Consider the following 21,191-nt stretch of genomic DNA (forward strand, 5'->3'; position numbering starts at 1 on the left):
ACACACCACAGAAGCTATATTCACACTAAAATCTTTTTGGCAAACCTTTACAGAAGCCCTCTTCTTACATCACTCTTGACCTATTAGTGTCCAAGTTCTTTATGGCTTTGTCTTGAAAACGTTGTTCATTAAAATCTGTGCGTCTTCTTACTTCTGTCTGTGTGCGTGCATGTTTTCGGCTTCAGTCCTTTGATGACAGCTCTGCGCGCTACTGACTGCTGCTGGTCCTTTGAACTAAATGCAATTTATATAATTCTAAATTATGACATTGGTTGAAAACAGATTATACATTATTATAATGTAATTGCAACAATTACACAGTCAATTACAATTACATGACGCTCACTGCATGAAAAGTGGGATTTTCGTCAGTAAGCGGCACTGTAGATTGTCATGGAAGTTCAGGTTTACAACTGCACACGGCAATTTGCAGCAACAGCGAATACTGCCGTGAATTGTCGGAAATTGACGTGGGCCTTGCTTGGCAGTTGGCCCTCCCATTACCCTCCTCCCCCTAATTCTAGGGGAGGCTTTAACATGTAAATGAAAATGCTGTGAGCTATACAAAAGCAAATCAGAGTAGCAGGGGGAGTTTTACCCCAGGTGACACTTATCTAAAACGTATTAACTTCATTTTAAGCAAATCTCTGGTATAAATAGATCAGGTTCAGTTTAGCCTAATTATATACTCTTAAATTATAGCTTGAATTGATTTATTTAATGAAAGTACAAATTGAATTACTGTGTATGTCATTAGCAATGGCCAATGTTATGTAACAAAACAAATTTAAATTTAAAACAATTGATTTCAACAATTAGTTTTAATCAGGCTTTGTCACAAAGGTAAAATGTGCATTCCATGCAAACAACATCACAGTCTCCTAGAGCTCAACCACTGTGCATAGTGGCATGACTACAGTGACCTTTTCTTTGGTCTTGCTTAAATGCACAGTGGATGCACACATCTCCCAGCAATGCGCTCAACAGGCAGAAATGATGCTGGGTATGACGTGTCTGTTCCCTGCAAGCTCCAAACTTCTATTGGCTTTCCAAAAAAATCTCTGTCCGGATGGTGATGAAGCCAGGAATCTTGCGCAATAACATCTTTAAATGCAGTACCTTTTGACACAACATTAACAACTATAAACTGCTTTATAATGGCTGGCCGTAGTTCTGCTAGAGGGTCTTGACCCTCTAGCATCCTTGGATGGGTTCCTTGGATGGGTTCCTCAAAACTGTTGGTGTTTCCACACCACTTAGCATATACATATGCTGACCTTTCTGCTCTAGATCCATCGATTGAGTAAGTTACATTCAGATATGTTACCCATTTGCATGTCATGGCAAAACAGTCAATGTGAGTGACACAAGGGTATATCTGATGATACATTGTCAACATTGCATGTCTGTCAGGCTCATCCAAGATTGTCTGGTGGAATGGAGGCACCACTGTACAATTTTCTAAGAGAAGTCATTCTGCTGACACTAAAACACTGTGCTTCACATAAAGCATATATCAGCTGTGTCATTGCATGACAGTCCCAACCATTTGTCTTCCTAAAATACTGGCAAATTCAGCTCCATATTCACATGTCCATGGCATATGAAGCTGTTGGCTCTGCTGAAATTGCCTCATAATCTGAATTTCAATTGTCCTATTGTTGTTATTAAACTTTCCCAGTATTCCATTAAAACGCTCAAATGAAAAACACCAAAAAGAATAAACTAGTCCGGCTACTTAGACTTTGGCAGTAATGTTTTAAACCCCACCATGCACACAAGTGTAAACGCGAGCAGCATAGCTGCGTGCCTGCCTGCTTTCAGCGCAATTCATTATTAGGCAGAGCTAAGTGGGGCCAGTGTAAATTGCTTTATAAAAGTGTATTTTTTTGGTCTTGTAATTTACAGGAAACAGTACGCTGTCTTCACAACTCAGAGACAAATTGTAGGTGCTACGAACCGGAGCAACGGTAAGATTTAAAGAATATGCTTTCATTGAATGCATTTCAAACATTCTGCTGTATAAGGACATAGATACGTTAATAGATACCAATCTTAACCATACATTTTTTTACAGACTAACCTCGCCTAACCAGGCCGAGACCTCCTATTTGCTTGGAGCTATGTCTGCAAGTCCAGATTTACATGATGCTGATAATGACGCCATTGTGTGTAAGTAACTTTTACTGTTTTATCCTTTCTTGTTTAATTTTACTGTGACTTACATTTTTTTTATTCATACCACTCTCATTTAATTGTTTTCCAGCTGCCTGTAAGACATATTACGAGACAGCACGCAGGAGCGTCAGGTATAAACAACCAGATCTGGCATCGCAGGCACAAGCTGTGAAGAGTTCAGCTTGGAGTCGGTTGAGAAGAAAAGAGGGTAAGATTAGATTAGATCCGTTTTTGGTCAATGTGAATATTTTTCAGGTGCATTCATACATGTGTTGTGTCTATAAGCAGTGCATTACGCAGTACTGATTGTCTTTATTGATTGATTTTACAGCTGCTGGAAGTGAGACAGAGTGTGCTGGCTGCGGGTGAGGTGGACATTTGGAAGTGCGCCACCATAGACCTGATGATCCGAAATACAGGGCAACGCACCACAGACGTCTGCAAAATGGACCGAATTCAGACAGAATGCCGCCAGTTACCAACAGCTCTGAGGCGGCCACGGAAGGCAAACAGTTGACGGTGCTGTAGGATTTGGCTTCTCGTGAGCGTGGGAGATTTGTTGTGTGTGTTGTGTGTCTCCTATGCTTTGTACATAGTTTTTTTTTCTGATTGCATTTGTGTTTTGTGTTAATAAAGCTCTATCTTTGAATAAACAGCACGTTCCTGGCAAATCATTTTCCTTAGGATAACAATGACATGAATATACAACATAGCATATCATATGAATAAATATATACACACACACACATATACATATATATATATATATATATATATATATATATATATATATATACATACATACATACATACATACATATATACATATATATATATATATATATATATTAGGGCTGTCAAACGATACATTTTTTTAATCGCGATTAATCGCCAAATTTCTATAGTTAATCACAATTAATCGCATGTTTTATCACATGAATACAATTCTATTATTTTGCATTTCAGAACTGTTTTTAAGTACATCTTAATAATGGAAAGCCATTCTTACCAGTGTATCTTAATTGGGAATCAAATGAATGCAAAGAAAGTTGCTTTATGAACTTGACTTTAAGATTTGTAATTGTTTATTTATTTACTGTAAACAAAAGAAAAATGTGTGAATTTGTCATTATTGCACAATTCCTACAAGTACCTAACCTAACTGAGATGTAACACTAACACTTTGCTTATACAGTACAAACAAAATGGTCCAAAAGCCGGTTGCCACAACAGGACATTTGTAACCTTTACATTTTTCTAATAAGGAACGTAACAATTCTCCTGGACAGAAAAGGGGGTGGACAATGTCCCAAATGACAAAAACAGTCAAAAAAATGATACAAACAGTCCTAAATCCGTTCTAGCTAGATCTGCTGTGGTGTTGTAGTTTAACATTACTAGTTCTTGCAACAGCATGTGAAAAAAAACTAAAAAGTTTGCTAGGCCAAAAAGAACATTAATCTCGCGATAAAAGAAATTGACGCCGTTGAAATGGGTTTGCGTTAACGCCGTTACGCCCCAGTCTAGGGGTGCCTAGGACGCAACACGAAAAGGCCCCATCTTCCCCGTCTCCCAAGTAGCCACAAACAATTAGGTGGTTAGATATCAAACGTATTTATTTTACATAGAACGAAAATATATGCATAACAGATGTATAAGACTTTGGGGTGGCCTACCACAAAAGTAACAAACAAAACAATTCTGACAGGGAGATAAGACTAACTTAACAAACAGGGCAAAACAAATAACAAAAGACTTACCTCCCTAACTAACAAAAACAGGAGAAAACAAGATTAACATGCCTGGAGGTCCACCTGTTGTGAAGAGTGAGGAATAGTGGACCCAAACGCAGAGAGAGAGGCAGGCAGGCAGGAGATGGCTTGAGTTCAGGGATTTATTGATAACAAAAAAGGCAGCTCAGAGGCTGGAAAAACCATACGAAGAACTCAAAAATACAAAAGCAACAAGAAAAACACAGGCTGACGGCAACACGGGCAGGAAACAAAAGGAGCAAACTTACAGGGACAGGACACAACGGAATACAAAACCATCTGACACCAGACAAAGGAAACACAGGGGCTAAATCAACTAGGTAACGAGAAGACGCAAGACAGGTGACACCAGGGCTGGGGAACAGGTGGAGCACATCAGACAATCACACAGGCGGGAAAACACAAAGTAAAGCTAGACAAGACAGAAAACAGACAAAATCAAAATAAAACAGGAACAACAGACAGAAAACATGAAATAAACTAAACAGAGACTTGACACAACAAGATACAACGACACAACAGGGAACAGAAATATACAGAATGTACAAAAAACAGAAAATGTACAATAAAAAAAACAGAAAATGTACAAAACCATAACAGAGCCCCCCCCTCAAGGGGCGGATACCAGATGTCCATAACAAAAAACAACCCAAAAAGGGTGACTAGAGTCCGGGGGAGGCAGAGTGTCACTGGGGAACAGGGAGCAGAGTGTCACTGTGGCACAGGGAACAGAGAGTCACTAGGGCACAAGGAACAGCGCCCTGGGGCCCGGGGAACAGAGAGTCACTGGGGCACAGGGAGGAAACAGGGCCGGAGAGGCCACTCGGGGGAACACAGAGCGGGGCCACTCGGGGGAAACACAGAGCGGGGCCACTTGGGACAGGGAACAGAGACACTGGGAGACCTCGGCGACAGGGGGCAGAGAGGCCTCGGCAACAGGGGACTGAGAGGCCTCGGCAACAGGGGACTGAGAGGCCTCGGCAACAGGGGACTGAGAGCAGCCACGAAGGCAGAAGCCTTCAGGCGGCCTGCGACGAAGGCAGAAACCTTCTGGCCACCGGCGACGAAGGCAGAATCCCTCTGGCGGCCTGCGACGGAGGCAGAAACCTTCTGGCCACCGGCGACGAAGGCAGAATCCCTCTGGCGGCCTGCGACGGAGGCAGAAACCTTCTGGCCACCGGCGACGAAGGCAGAATTTCTCAGGTGGCCGTACTGGACGTCGAGGGCACTCAGGCAGCCAGGTAGGACGTCAAGGGCAGCGCCCCTCCGGGGGCCTTGCAGGTCGGCCAAGGCGGAGCCCCTTGGGAGGCTGCGCAGGTGAAGGGGCAGCTGGGCCGGGACCAGGCGACGGGTCAGCTGGGCCGGGGCCTGGCGACGGGTCAGCTGGGCTGGAGTCTGGCGGCGGGTCAGCTGGGCCGGAGTCTGGCGGCGGGTCAGCTGGGCTGGGGCCTGGCGACGGGTCAGCTGGGCCGGAGTCAGGCGGCGGGTCAGCTGGGCTGGAGTCAGGTGGCCAGGAAACCGGGGCAGAGGTTGACTGGGGTGCCAACAGGGCACAAGGGGCAGGAGTGGGCCTGACCGCCGACAGGGCACGAGGGGTAGGAGTCGGCCTGACCGCCGACAGGGCACGAGGGGCAGGAGTCGGCCTGACCGCCGACAGGGCACGAGGGGCAGGAGTCGGCCTGACCGCCGACAGGGCACGAGGGGCAGGAGTCGGCCTGACCGCCACAGGCAAAGTCTCAGGGGGGCAGAACAAAGGCAAAGTCCTAGGGGTGGTCTCAAGGGCGGTCTCAGGGGCGGTCACAGGGGTGCCGGGGACCGGCAAAGTCTCAGGGGCGGTCTCAAGGGCGGCTATAGCCAGTTCAGAGGGGCTGGACACCAGCCAGGATTCAGGGGGGCTGCTAGCCAGCCGGGGATCAGAAAAGCTGCTAGTCAGCTGGGGATCAGGAGAGCTACTAGTCAGCCGGGGATCAAGGATCAAGGACAGCCTTGGGACACTAGGAAACTCGGGAACTCTAGGAAAAGCTCAGGGACACTAGGGAGCTCGGGGAAGCTGGGCAGTGCTGGGACACTAGGGAGCTCGGGGACACTAGGGGGCTCGGGGAAGCTGGGCAGTGCTGGGACACTGGGCAGCTTGGGGACCCTAGGGAGCTCGGGGACACTAGGAAGCTCGGGGAAGCTGGGCAGTGCTGGGACACTGGGCAGCTTGGGGACAATGGGCAGCTTGGGGACAGTAAGGAGCTCAGGGACACTAGGGAGCTCGGGGAAGCTGGGCAGTGCTGGGACACTGGGCAGCTTGGGGACACTAGGAAGGCTGCTAGCAAGCCTGGAGTCAGGGGGGTTACTAGGTGGCCAGGATTCGGGGAGGTTGCTAGCTAGCTGGGGCTCTGAGAGGCTGCTAGCCAGCCTAAATTCAGGGGGGCTGCTAGCTAGTGTGTGATCTGGGAGAGTGCTAGCTAGCCTGGACTCAAGGGGGTTGCTAACTAGCCTGGGCTCAGAGAGGCTGCTAGCCAGCCGGGGATCAAGAAGGCTGCTAGCAAGCCTGGATTCAGGGGAGCTGCTAGCTAGCAGGGAATCAGGGAAGTTGCTAGCTAGCTGTGGCTCAGGGAGGTTGCTAGCTAGCCGGGGCTCAGGAAGGCTACTAGCTAGCCGGGGCTCAAGAAAGTTGCTAGCTAGCCTGGATTTAGGGAGGTTGCTAGCTAGCCCGGATTCAGGGAGGTTGCTAGCTAGCGGGGAAGTTGAGAGGCTGCTAGCTAGCCGGGAATCAGGAAGACTGCTAGCTAGCCTGGATTCTGGGGAGATGCTAGCTAGCGGGGAATCAGAGGGCTGGAGTCAGGAGAGCTGCACGTCGGCCCAGGGTCAGGAGAGCTGCACGTCAGCCCAGGGTCAGGAGAGCTGCACGTCAGCTCGGGAACAGAAGGGTTGCACGTCAGCTCGGGAACGCTGGGCAGCAAGAGGTACGGAAGGCCACACTCTCTTGCAGTGGCCTGCCAGCGAGCCTCCATGATGGCTTTGGCCAGAGCGGGATTCTTCTCAATTATACCCCGAAAAAATCCCAGCAAAAGCACACCATCAGTGTCCATAGGGTGAAGAAAAGGCTCCAATTTCCACACTGCTGGGTCCATGGTGGTCAGATCGTTCTGTTGTGAAGAGTGAGGAATAGTGGACCCAAACGCAGAGAGAGAGGCAGGCAGGCAGGAGATGGCTTGAGTTCAGGGATTTATTGATAACAAAAAAGGCAGCTCAGAGGCTGGAAAAACCATACGAAGAACTCAGAGAAAAATACAAAAGCAACAGGAAAAAAACAGGCTGACGGCAACACGGGCAGGAAACAAAAGGAGCAAACTTACAGGGACAGGACACAACGGAATACAAAACCATCTGACACCAGACAAAGGAAACACAGGGGCTAAATCAACTAGGTAACGAGAAGACGCAAGACAGGTGACACCAGGGCTGGGGAACAGGTGGAGCACATCAGACAATCACACAGGCGGGAAAACACAAAGTAAAGCTAGACAAGACAGAAAACAGACAAAATCAAAATAAAACAGGAACAACAGACAGAAAACATGAAATAAACTAAACAGAGACTTGACACAACAAGATACAACGACACAACAGGGAACAGAAATATACAGAACGTACAAAAAACAGAAAATGTACAATACAAAAAACAGAAAATGTACAAAACCATAACACCACCCTTACTAAACAAACCAAAAACAATATCTAATCTAAACCAAAGTTACAAAAAGTGTGACCGGTTAGGAGATGAGGAGGACGAGGAATGCCTGCTGCCCACCGACGGCCGCCATCTTGGCTCCTTATATCTGGGTGGCTTCCCCAGCTGCAGCCAATCACAGGGTCGGGCCTGAACTTCTCCACCAATGCTCATTCAGCGATGGCACACCCCAATTTGCATATGAAATTGGAAACACAACAGAAAAGAAAAAACACAGGGCACACAGCAGACCAAAGAACAATATGACCACAGTCATAACAAATGCGTTTAACTGACAGCACTAATGATATTATATATTAAATAGTATATCATACTATATATAGATATAATATATAGTATGCTATATATATCTATATAGATTATATATCCGCAGGAGCTCTCCACATACGTCATGGTTCGTTTCCATCAATATGTGGCACAGACGAACACAACGTTCACGGGCTGTAAATTGCCGAAAATTAGGGGGATTTCCGGGCGTTTACGGGGATGAAAATCCCAATTTCCATGCAGTGGCTGTTATGCCCAGCTCATTCAGGAGCATAAAGAAGGGAGGTCAGCACAAAAGCAGTAAACAAGTTATTTTTTTAAAAGACAACTTAACTAAAGTAAACTACTGTGTGTTAAGTCAACAATTAGTGTTGTGTGCTATGGAACTGTAAAGTTAACTTAACCACCTGTAGTCTGCATCAACAGAAGTATAGTTCCAGGCAGGGCATGAAGTTAACTTTTTTGACCACCAGCCACTGTGGCAGGTGGATTTTTAAATCCACCTGCCACAGGGACTTTTTACCAGCCAGTTTTTTTTTTTTTTTGCGTCATAAAGGTGAAAAACAGGAATTGCTGTGTCTCTATGATCCTTATCCTGTCCTATTCATGGTAGCCTACTGGTGGACATTGCGCCGTCATCACGTGCTGTAGATAGGGGCCTGGTGTTGGCTCGTTACGCCACTGCATATAAGAGATGAGATGACTGACAAAATCATGAGTGGCCTACGCGCACCACAACAACAACAAAACACTGGTGAATGCGCACCATAACACATGAATGTTTTTTGTATAGTTCTTAAAAATAAAAAAATAAATAAAAAGGAAACTTGTTTTGGGGAGAATAATACTTATTACTATTAATTAATTACTCTGGGCTGAGATTTTCTAGTAACCTTACCAAAAAGGCTCAGGATGCTGCAAATGTTGGTAAAATATGAAAAAGGCTGGTGGATTTAAGACACAAAATAATAATTTATTGGATGAATCAAATATGAACATATCTGTCATCGTCAGTGGCTTGTTAATCTTTACATTGTTAGTTAATTTCCTATCCTGGCCTGGGACACACATTCATACGGTTTAATAAAGTACTTATTGGACTTTAACTTATCATTGCACTTACAATAACGTAGCTGTCCTCAATTTAGGTCATCCTGTACGTCTCATCTGCGTTTTTTCCTGCATCCACCGTGTGCGTTTGTGTGTGTGTCTGTGCGTGCGTGTGTTTGTGTGTGTGTCTGTGTGTGTGTGTGTGTGTGTGTGTGTGTGATTGTGTGTGCGCGTCAGTCGCGGGGGAAACGGAGCAGCCCCGCCCGCTGCAGTGAGCCGACAATTTGAAACAGCAGCGCTGACTTTAGAGTGAAAAATCGTACAGCGTACATTGATGTTAAAATGTATACAGGTTGGCAGGACAGTCTGAAATGTTTTGCACGGTCTTTCGCTGTATGTTTTGTTGGTAAATGTGAGATGTTCAAGTCACACACACGTCTCATCTTCATATCAGAAACTAGGAAATTAATTTTACCCGTTCTCACTCCCGCTTGGTCAGTGGCTGCACGTGGGACTGCTGGGATTGTGTGAGTAATGAAAATGCGATAGGGGGCCCCGGCTGTCAATCAGTGTCTTCCAGTGATGCGGGCCCCTGATTGGACCAGGCCCGTAAGCAACCGTGTACCCTTCTTACCGATAGTTACGAGTCTGAATCACTCAATTCTCATTGGCTACCCGCCAATGTGGCAGGTAGATTGACAGTTTCACCCGCCAATCACAAAAGTTACCCGCATTTGGCGGGTGGGCGGGTGCCAATTTCATGCCCCGGTTCCAGGATAAAGCCTGACATTGCGCCAGATGCCCCTCACACTGCATGAAAAGTGGGATTTTCGTCAGTAAGCGGCACTGTAGATTGTCGTGGAAGTTCAGGTTTACGACTGTAAACGGCAATTTACAGGCAACAGCGAAAACTGCCGTGAATTGTCGGAAATTGACGTGGGCCTTGCTTGGCAGTTGTCCTCCCATGACCCCCCCTTCCCCTAATTTTAGGGGAGGTTTTAATATGTAATTGAAAATGCTGTGAGCTATACAAATGCAAATCAGGGTAGCAGCAGGGGGAGTTTTACCCCAGGTGACATTTTTCTAAAAGGTATTAACTTCATTTTAAGAAAATCTCTTGTATAAATAGATCAGGCTCAGTATAGCCTAATTGTAGACTCTTAAATTTGAGCTTGAATTGATTAATTTAATGAAAGTATGCTAGATTAATTACTGTGTATGTCATTAGCAATGGCCGATGTTGTGTAAAAAAGATACACAAAACAATTTATTTCAACAATTAGTTTTTATCAGACTTAGCCATAAAGGTAAAATGTGCATTCCATGCAAACAACATCACAGTCTCCTAGAGCTCATCCACTGTGCATAGTGGCATGACTACAGTGACCTTTCTTTGGTCTTGCTCATCCAAGATGGTGGAATGGAGACAGAGGCACCACTGTACAGTTTTCTAAGAGAAGTCTTTCTGCTGACACCAAAACACTGTGCTTCACATAAAGCATATCAGCTTTGTCATTGCATGACAAAGTCCCAACCATTTGTCTTCTTAAAATACTGGCAAATTCAGCACCATATTCACATGTCCATGGCATATGAAGCTGTTGGCTCTGCTGAAATGGCCTCATAATCTGGACTTCAATTGTCCTATTGTTATTATACTTTCCCAGTATTCCATTAAAACTCACTGTAATTCACCTCCACACCAGTCTGTGAGCTGTTCGCGCCCTGCTGGTTAATCTGCCTCCTCTTTGTCTTTCTCTATCACTCTGCCCCTACCCCCGCCCTCACTGCTTTGATTTGAAAAATAGCGGAGGGAGATGACTCATCCGAGAGTTAGAGCAAAAGCTTCCAAAGTATAGGAGTATTTCAGGCCATCTGGTAAAAGAATTGTCTGTACACTGTCTGTTCACTTGCTTTTCACAGGAGTACAACCATGCACCTAAAAAGGAAACACGCAGGAGTTGTCCAAGATGTACGGAGCGTTTTTATTTTTTTCCTCCATGTCACCTCCGGGGCTCCGTAAAGATGCGCCCACAGAAAAGGAAAATACAACGTAAGTATATGATTATTAATGAAACAGTGAGCTAGTCTGTACTGTTTATTAACTCTTGAGAAGTACAATGACTGTCTTTTGATGTTTAACAGGCTACTTAGACTTTGCCAGTAATGTTTTAAACCCCACCATGCACGCAAGTGTAAATGCGAGCAGCACAGCTTTGTGCCTGGCTGCTTTCAGCGCGATTCATTATTAGGCAGAGCTAATAAGCAGGACCAGTGTAAGTTGCTTTATAAAAGTGTATTTTTTTGGTCTTGTAATCTACAGGAAGCAGTACACCGTCTTCACAACTTGGAGAAATTGTAGGCGCTACGAACCGGAGCAAGGGTAAGATTTAAAGAATATGCTTTCATTCTGCTGTATAAGGAAAGAGATACGTTAATGGACCAATCTTAACCGTACATTTTGTTTTCACAGATTAACCTCACCTCATAACGAGGCCGTGACCTATTTGCTCGGAGCAAGTCCAGATTTACATGATGTTGACAATGATGGCATTGTGTGTAAGTAACTTTTCCTGTTTTCTCATTCCTTGTTTAATTTTACTGTGACTTATAAATGTTTTATTTTTATTCATACCACTCTCATTTAATTGTTTTCCAGCTGTCTGTAATTACGAGACAGTAAGCAGGAGCTTCAGGTAGAAACAACCAGATCTTGCATCGCAGGCGGAAGCTGTGAAGAGTTCAGCTCGGAGTCCAGCGAGAAGAAAGAGGGTAAGATTAGATCCATTTTGGTCAATGTGACTATTTTTAATTAATTAATAGATGTGTTGTGTCCATACGCAGTGCATCGCGCAGTACTGATTGTCTTTATTGTTTGTTTTTACAGCTGTTGGAAGCGAGACAGAGTGTGCTGGATGGATTGTGCGTCCTTTTCGAAGCCAGCAGAAGGACAGGGCAACGCACCACAGACGTCTGCAAAACGGACCGAATTAAGACAGAATGCCGTCAGTTACCTATATTTACCAGTTTACAATTTGTTGTGTAGGCTGTGTGTTGTGTGTTAATAAAGCTGTTTTTTTGAATAAACATCACGTTCCTGGCAAATTTTACTTTCCTCAATAAATTCATGTCTGATGGTAATATAGTGTAGTCCATAGCATAACAATGACATTAATATACAACATAATAGCATATATATATTAAAAGTAGTGGCTTCAGCCAATACTGAGTGAGGAAATGCAAGCCAGGCCAGACATTCTCTCAACAGGTGCGGTGTCGCTGCTATTCATATGCTAATTAGGCCAGACACTCTCTGGCCAGGAGAGGTTTCCCTGCTATTCATATGCTTATTAGAGCCATTAGCACCTCCGCGGGAGCTCTCCACATACGTCATGGTTCGTTTCCGACAATATGTGGCACAGACGAACACAACGTTCACAGCCTGTAAATTGTCGTTAACTGCCGAAAATTAGGGAGATTTGCGGGCATTTACGGGCGTTTATGGGGACGAAAATCCCACTTTTCATTCAGTGTCACTTTTCTCTCTCTGTGTGTTGCCATTCTCAAAACCCCTTCGCCACGGGACACAACAAACTTTGAGCTAGCAAGCCACATGTTGAAAGTTGCAAGTCTTGAAGAAAATGTGGATTGCGCAACAAGGCAGTCCTGCTCAGTTCTTTCGGTGAGATTGTAAATTTTATATAATTGGAAATTTACAAACATGTAATGTATGTGTAAATGTTTACACATTTATCTAATCTAACTGGGACGTTTTGGAAATGATTAGCGCGATTGCTGTGGACAAAGTACACACAGTGATACACTGCTAAGAGCAAATTACTTTCAACCATGTATTCAGCTAATTTAAATAGCTCATGTTACTGTATTGTGTGAACAGTTAACTTAATTTAATATTTTATGTGGCTTTTTCTTTTGCAGGGTGGAAATGTTCCCGAGACTATTTTGCAGAGCCAGCATTACTGCGCCTGGAACTTAGTGCCGCCCAAGATGATTGTTATTGGTTTGAAGAAATGTAAACAACCCAGAGCATTTATTTCTCCTATCCTAGAATGTATGTGTGGTGTAGCTATACCTTACTTTACAGTGCTGTGGAGATAGGTCTTGCAATGCAAGAATTAGTTTTATTTACCCAAAAATGAAACAAACTGCTAAACAGACCAAAGGTCCAAAGGTCCAATATGTATAAACTCAGCATCTTTCTAAACAGCTGCATGACCAGAGACGTGGTAAAACACAGGTAAATATTGGAGATGCTCCAAAAGGATGCCAAATTAGCTAATATCTTCCTGAACACGTAAGCACTGAGCTTTAATCTAATATATCAAGGCAACTAGTAAGGATGGGCATTTTCAGTCATTTCAACATTTGCATGCTCACATTAAATTGTATAGAGTACTCAAGTTAGTTACTCGCAAAAACAATTTGAGACACAGGGCGCCTGGGTAGCTCACCTGGTAGAGCGCACGCCCATATAAAGAGGCTTAGTCCTCAACACAGCGGATGTGGGTTGAACTCCGACCTGCGGCACTTTGCTGTTTACAACCGCCATGGCAGACATATGACAGAAACCGCAAGTTTGACTTCCTCGTAATGGAAACATGCAATGTAGCAACAGTGTAGCCTAAATTGTTGAATTGGGACACAGCTTAAATTCTTTACAGGTCGCTCTACATCTTTTTTTACATCGATCTACTATGTACAGTATGTTACGTTATGGAATATTCTTGTGGCTAACGTTACTATCACCAGCTTCACGGTTATATATTGGACAGTAAGATGATTCCCACTTTGTTACAAACTAAATTGCAACCATAATGTGTAATGTACAGTGTATAGACAAGCTGCTTTTTGTAAATTATTTTGTAGATTATGCAACAAATATTTTTTTTCACCTACACATAAACTTAGACAAAGTTATAATCATAAGGAAGAAAGGATATATGTTTATTTAATTGTTTAAATATAATGGGGTCTGGAAAGTAGTATAACAGAAAATCTTTGGATTGAGAGGTTGTGGTCTTTTTTTTGTCTTTGTGCTTAGTGTGGCACGACAGAGCTGGCCCTACTGTACCCACGGTGTTCTGGACTGATATGCGCGTGTTCAACGTAAACTTTTAGTTTCACAGTACTCTACTGTGGGGGCATGACAGCCAGGGCCCCTACAAGCATCCCATTGGTTGAATTTACTGGTGCAAGGGCGTGCACGTCTTGTTAAGGGACTGATACTGTAGTTACTTACTTTAACATTACAACAATAGTCATGAATCGAGTGAATTATTTAACTACAGTATGATTTAGCACTTTACCTTAAGCAAATAAAAACGTTTGGGACCATATCTACCGGATGACGTAATCATATCTCAAGAAGGGAAAGATTAAAAAACAGATCATTCAACCAAGAGTGGCTCAAAAGGAAAAAAATGCTAATTGATAGCTATCTCTGAGTCAAATGTATTTTGTATTGTTATTATGGCTGTCCATAGATTAAAAAATGTAATTGTGATTAATCACATGATTGTCCATAGTTAAAGTTTTTGTCTGTAACATTTTCATCTAGTTAATTCTCTAGAAAATATCTATCTATCAAAACGTGAGTTAAAACAATGGTGATTGAGTATATGACCCACTAATGAAAGTGCTTGTATTTGCTGCTTTGTCAAGTAATACAATCTGACTGTCTGTGGTGACTTTCCAGCCCTAAATTCAATTGGTCTCTCCCCGTCTGCCCAGGAGGAGCTTGGCATTGCCGGTTATTGCTGCGTTTTATTGTACTCGTAAATTGGTATCTTCCGATGAGGAAAGATGCAAAGAAACAGTACGTTAATCGGGCCGGGCGCTACATTTCATTACTGCTGACTCACAATGGCGGACCACAGAGAGAGAAAGAAGACCGTTGAACTTCGAGTCCAAATAAAAAAAAAAAAAAAACTCCCACACCCACAGGAGATCCTGATGCTGGCTGAGATGACATGTTAACCTCTTCCATTGACTGCTGCAGGTGGGACACAGACATCTGACACCCAGTCTGTACTCCCTGTATTGAACCAATATCTCTCTGAGTCACTTTTCGGAACAAAAATTGAGGACATGATCGCCGGCTGGGCTCTCCCCGGGCTTCGGGCCGGCCCATGTCGTACCTTTTGGAGAAGGCGGCACCACCAACTACAACCCCCTTATTTAATCATTAAAGGGCGTAAATTTGGTATGGCCTCAGAGTTTGTCTTTCCTGCACATTCTGATGCTCAGGTTGGTTTAGATGTTAGCAGGTAATAATGTTAGCAATGTGAGGCGCGGCATTCGGGTCGGAGGGGACGTTCTGCCCTTTCCTCCCCGGATGAGGCGAATAAGGGAAAGGTGGTGCTGGCTGCTCCTCCTCAGCCTCCACCTCATCAGTTAAGGTTTTATCACATTCTGCCTTAGTGGCTAGTAGGGTGTTTGGTCCATTGTTTAGATTGAATGCTATCGCTATGTGGCTAACCAATCTAATACAGACAACATTGCTAATGCAGACAAGACGGCTTCACTGTGAAAAACATCGCACCTCCCCGCTAGCTGTGTTAGCACTGTTGACCGTGTTAGCACGGTTTGCCACGTTAGTTAGCCGCTGCCTCCTCAGCTCTATCATCTATCTCACTATGGCGCTGTGCGTATCCCCACACGGCCCGTATCTTCGTGGATGTATTAGCTCTTAACTCATTAGCTCATCTTAGACTAAACTGCGATCAGTGTGGACTGGAGCATGTGAAGGCATCGCGCAAGTTAGAGCTGCCAATCTACCGACGACACACAGTCGACACCTTCCTGCAATTACATCTTAGCGACAAAACTGCCACTAGAAACAACCTAACTCAAATCTTATCTCTGAACACACACGTAAGGCTTGAGCTTTTCTGGGCAGAGAAATAGGTTTGTTTATTGATGTTTATGACCGCTAATGCTGCGAATTGTGTTATGACATAAGTGATTTATTAATCTGATTGGACCGCCGAGTCCAATCTGTATGGGGTGCTGAATGTAAAAGTTCGGTTACAATTTTTTAGCTGATAAATTTTCAACGTTTAGCTCACTTTCCTCACATTTAGCGCATTTTCCTCACATTTGAGACAGAAATTTTATATATATATATATTATATCTAAATGTTAAATGTTAAATCTAAATGTTATATCTAAATCTAAATGTTATATCTAAATCTAAATGTTGAATCTAAATCTAAATGTTAAAAATATATCTAAATGTTAAATGTTAAATCTAAATGTTATGTCTAAATCTAAATGTTAAATTTATATCTAAATGTTATATCTAAATCTAAATGTTAAATCTAAATCTAAATGTTAAATATATATCTAAATGTTAAATGTTAAATCTAAATGTTAAATTTATATCTAAATGTTATATCTAAATCTAAATGTTAAATGTTAAATCTAAATATTATATCTAAATCTAAATCTTAAATATATATCTAAATATTATATCTAAATCTAAATCTTAAATATATATCTAAATGTTAAATGTTAAATCTAAATGTTACATCTAAATGTGTCGCCAAGTGTAAAGCTAAATATTTAGAAAATATTCAAATCCCCAAGGAAACCACGCCAACTGCAGTGGCTTCAAATCGCGCTGCACAAAAGGTCAATTCTGATTGGCTGTTTGTCTCCAATTAGATCGCAAGTAGCAGGAAACACATCTACAGGGAAACAGTCTTTGACACAACACCTGCCATGATGCCCCAGCAAGGGGTATCTCTGCTGTAGCCAGTGGGTACTTGGAAAGATTGTGGAGCAGCTTAACTAATCAAAATAATAATTGAATTATGATTGATTTAAAACAATATATCGCTAAAACAGCTCAACACATATGTTAAAACATATAGCGAAGTAATCAATGGTAGAAAAAAATAGCTAAAAGTGGCCTACTGACTTAGCTAACAGTTGAAATGATTAGCTAAAAGTAATGGATGACTTTTGAAACATTAACCACACTTCAAGTAAAAGGTCTAGTTAGTAGAATTTCTGACCAAACCAACCTAAATGTTTACAGTTCAATTGCATGAAAATGTAAGAATATTCACTTTAATATGATAAATAGTGTGAACACATTGGGAATTGATAGGGCGGGGAATGTGAGTTTATATGACAGGGTTGTGGGGGAACCTCAGACCAGAAGGGTTGGAAAGCACTGATCTACAGTATTTTATATTATTCACCGACGATATTACAGACATGCCTTAATAGTTGTGTTAATCACAATACCGTTGTTTGAATTACATATCTCCGTGTGTGACTAACGTCATCCTTCCCAAGCAATCTAACATTAGCCCAGCATGGATAAAGTCCAGCTATGCATCCAACATATTCATCTGAACAAAACTAAAATGTCACAATCCAGCCACTTGTAAGAAGTTTGTAATACTGGTTACATAGTTATCGTGTTTTATTAACCTTAATTCTGTTTGCCAAGGCTATATTTTATTGGCTTGCAAAGTAGCTATCCGTTGCTAACGCTAACGTTAGCTAGCTAATTTATGTCAAAAAGCAGTAGCTAACTAATGTTACTGCCAAGATATGGTTTCATTGTAAGACAGTGTAAACACATGACAACACTTGATGAGTCTTACAACACCTCTCTGGTCTCCAGTGAAATCATATCTTGGCAGTAGTTAGCTAACGTTTCTGCTTTTTAAGATAAATTAGCGTTAGCAACGGATAGCTCCTTCGCAAGCTAATATAGCAACATAATTCAGGTTAATAAAATACGGTAATGTCACCAAAGTATTGAAAACTACTTACATGTGGCTATAGGTTGACAGGCCTACTGCTGTTCAGTCTCACATTGCGAAACCTAGCTAACTTAGCTAGTTACAGTGCTGCGAGGCCTGTTCAGATGACATGTCGCAACCCAGTATCACGCTGGGTTGCATGTCGGCTGCAGTGTGTGAGCTAGCTAGATTGCTTGGGAAGGATGAGTCAAACTAACATTAAACACACAAGGAGATATGAGTCAAACAAAACAACGGCATTATAGTACACACAAATATTAAGACATTTCTGTGATATAAGTCAATAATACAAAATACTGACCGAAATGTGTTTTAATCCAGTAACATTAGTCGAACAGCTCCACTGTAGTCAGTATTTAGCTACTGGTGTTGACTGAAACTTGCGGTGCAGCGCAATTTGAAGCCACTGCAGTGGGCGTGGTTTCCTTGGGGATTTGAATATTTTCTAAATATTTAGCTTTACACTTGGTGACACATTTAGATTTAACATTTAACATTTAGATATATATTTAAGATTTAGATTTAGATATAATATTTAGATATATATTTAAGATTTAGATTTAGATATAATAGTTAGATTTAACATTTAACATTTAGGTATATATTTAAGATTTAGATTTAGATATAATAGTTAGATTTAACATTTAGATATAAATTTAACATTTAGATTTAGATATAACATTTAGATATACATTTAACATTTAGATTTAGATATAACATTTAGATTTAACATTTAACATTTACATATATATTTAACATTTAGATTTAGATTTAACATTTAGATTTAGATATAACATTTAGATATAAATTTAACATTTAGATTTAGATATAACATTTAGATTTAACATTTAACATTTAGATATATATTTAACATTTAGATTTAGATTTAATATTTAGATTTAGATATAATATTTAGATTTAACATTTAGATATAATATATATATATAGCTAAATGTTGCAAATTTATCAGCAAAAAAATTGTAACCAAACTTTTACATTCGGCACCCCATAAATCTGTTTTGCTGTGAATGTATCATTTGATCACGATACTGTTGATATATGTTGTGTTGAATACTGTAGCTTGTGAACTGAAAATGCTACATTGCTGCTGTTTAGTTACTGTTAGCGTTTGGTCCGTCTGAATACAGCCCGCGGCGTGACGAGAACGCCACCCCGCGGCCCTGTTTAGACCGATGGAGCGTGTATTTATCTCCGCGAAGAATCAGCTGTTTGCACACCAGAGTGTGTATAATAAACATTTCCCCTCGTTGACAAAGTCTCAGACTCTGCCCTAACTTCACATTGGGCCAGAATCCTGAGTGGACAAGAGGAGTGTTTATTCCTCAGAGCCTCGAAATCAAGACTCCGAATGCTCCTTTTTCTTTCTCTAAAACATGCTTTCCTTCCCTCTTTGACACTAACCTGACATACACACACCTTTACACACATCCACCCAGACATACATACACGTGTTGTGAACAGCTAACACTGGTAGCCACGACAGTCAAATATACACACACCTAAACGCACACACGGGTGTTTAATAGCTAAAACCTGTGTATCTCTGTGTATCTATTTGTGTCTGTAGCACATAGGCTAGCTTGAACGAGCTGACGGCTAATCTTGATCGCGTTGCCTAGCAACCCCCACGGTCTCTTCACCCCCCTCCTCGCACACACACACACACACACACACACACACACACACACACACACACACGCACACAGACCCACAGACACGTGCCTGCTACATGTCGGTTAGCTGTTTTGCTTTTGGTTGTAGTTTTATAAAAGAGGTATATTGGTTTTGATTGATCGAAGAATTATTGATGATTTTGAAGTTAAATAAATTCTATTATACTTTAAATAGCAGTTGTTGTGATTATTTTGTGTATTTGTTGTAATAATTGCTGGTTGAACACAGGTCAGTGCTCGAATTCACCCTTCCTTTTGTTCCTTTAAAGAATACCAGATAGATTAACCAAGTTAATAAGTTTGAATGCACCATGAACTTGTGAGTTCCAATTGAATGCACCATTAAGTCCAATCTGTGTTGTTTCTCTGAGATCTCCAACAGCACCAGTATCCATAGTGCAGCTAGTCTATTCTGTGTCTCTAGCTGCAGACTGTTATACCTCCTCGTGTTGAAATCCTTTCCAGCTTGCAGTCACAATTTACACCATTTAGCTGTCAGCATTTTAACCGTGTGTAAGCCAGCTACTAGCTAACGGTAGGCTAACGTTACCTGCTGTGCAATGTTAAGTAGTGTCACAACCAGTGATGCTTCTTTTTTTAATAGAGCTTCATTAAAGTTTTACAAAATACAAGTTATAACTATACAAACAGTAGGCTACATATCATACCAAAAAAATAAAATAATTAATAAGACATTAAAAAACTTAAATAATGAACAAACCAGTGCTACTGTGCAATTAGCTAATAAAGTGCATCCAGTGCATAGAGTCTTTCATAAAGTGCTGTAAAGTGTTCCAAGGAAGGAGCTGTTTGTGGTCTAAAGTTCTTCTCCTGAGTTCAGTGAGCACCTGTTTGCACACATCGTCACTGTTTACAACAGTCTGTTGTAAAGCCATACAGCATCTTGTCTTCCATAATTAAAAACAAACAATACATATGATTATTTGTATCAATTCCTTGTGCTTATCTGATAATAAATCATCTATGATACAGTACATTACAGACTTATATGAAAGGTAAAAATTTACACCATACACTTTTAATTTTTCCCAGACTTCCTTTGCTCTGTAGCAGTCCATTAAAAGATGCTGTTAAGTCTCATCATCGTTGCAATGAATCATTGGGCATTTTTTTTGTAGCAACTCCAAGACACAACAGCTCTAACAGGAAGTCTGTTTAAGGCCATCTCACATTGCGAATGCTCTCTGAAAGAATTTTTTTTAAAATTCAAAAGCTGGGTTCCTTCATTGTATGTTATTTGTTTATAATTTATATACCCACCATATCATTCATTTAAAAAAATTAAAAAAAAATCATTTTACTCGGGAGAGTAAAAAAAACTACTGTTGAGTGTTTAGAAATACAGCCTAATGGCTTGTTTGACTAATGTGCATTTGTTTTGACTTGTACTGTTGTGAAAAACAAAAAGTAAACTATTTACAAAGAGAAGCATTTTTTATTTTATCTTCCATGCATCGTTATTTAAAAATGCAATTTTCAAAATTTTGGGGTTGATGAATGTTAATAGCAAAGATTAAAGGGAAAAAACATGAGCATATTTATGTGTGGGACTTAGTTTGATTTAAAATCACACTGCATTATTAGTTGTTTTAAATAAATGACTTTTTTGAAATAACAATTTATGGTAGGCCTAACATATTAATTATTATATTCAGAAGATGATCCT

General features: G+C 41.6%; 3 long non-coding RNA genes across 3 annotated transcripts; all 3 read left to right on the forward strand.

Annotated features, from left to right (window-relative positions):
- The first annotated feature begins 2,072 nt into the window (after window positions 1-2,072).
- Window positions 2,073-2,833, forward strand: LOC116057533. The gene is made up of 3 exons (XR_004106845.2): window positions 2,073-2,172; window positions 2,267-2,386; window positions 2,510-2,833. It is a non-coding gene; the product is annotated as an uncharacterized LOC116057533 (long non-coding RNA).
- Window positions 2,834-3,679: 846 nt separating this feature from the next.
- LOC116057540 lies at window positions 3,680-19,042 on the forward strand. The gene is made up of 3 exons (XR_004106848.2): window positions 3,680-3,772; window positions 12,217-12,218; window positions 19,031-19,042. It is a non-coding gene; the product is annotated as an uncharacterized LOC116057540 (long non-coding RNA).
- LOC116057546 lies at window positions 10,734-11,547 on the forward strand. The gene is made up of 3 exons (XR_004106849.2): window positions 10,734-11,062; window positions 11,333-11,392; window positions 11,483-11,547. It is a non-coding gene; the product is annotated as an uncharacterized LOC116057546 (long non-coding RNA).
- Window positions 19,043-21,191: the final 2,149 nt, after the last annotated feature.

Source organism: Sander lucioperca, chromosome 7 (genome assembly GCF_008315115.2).
Source record: "Sander lucioperca isolate FBNREF2018 chromosome 7, SLUC_FBN_1.2, whole genome shotgun sequence".
In the NCBI taxonomy this organism is placed as follows: Eukaryota; Metazoa; Chordata; class Actinopteri; order Perciformes; family Percidae; genus Sander; species Sander lucioperca.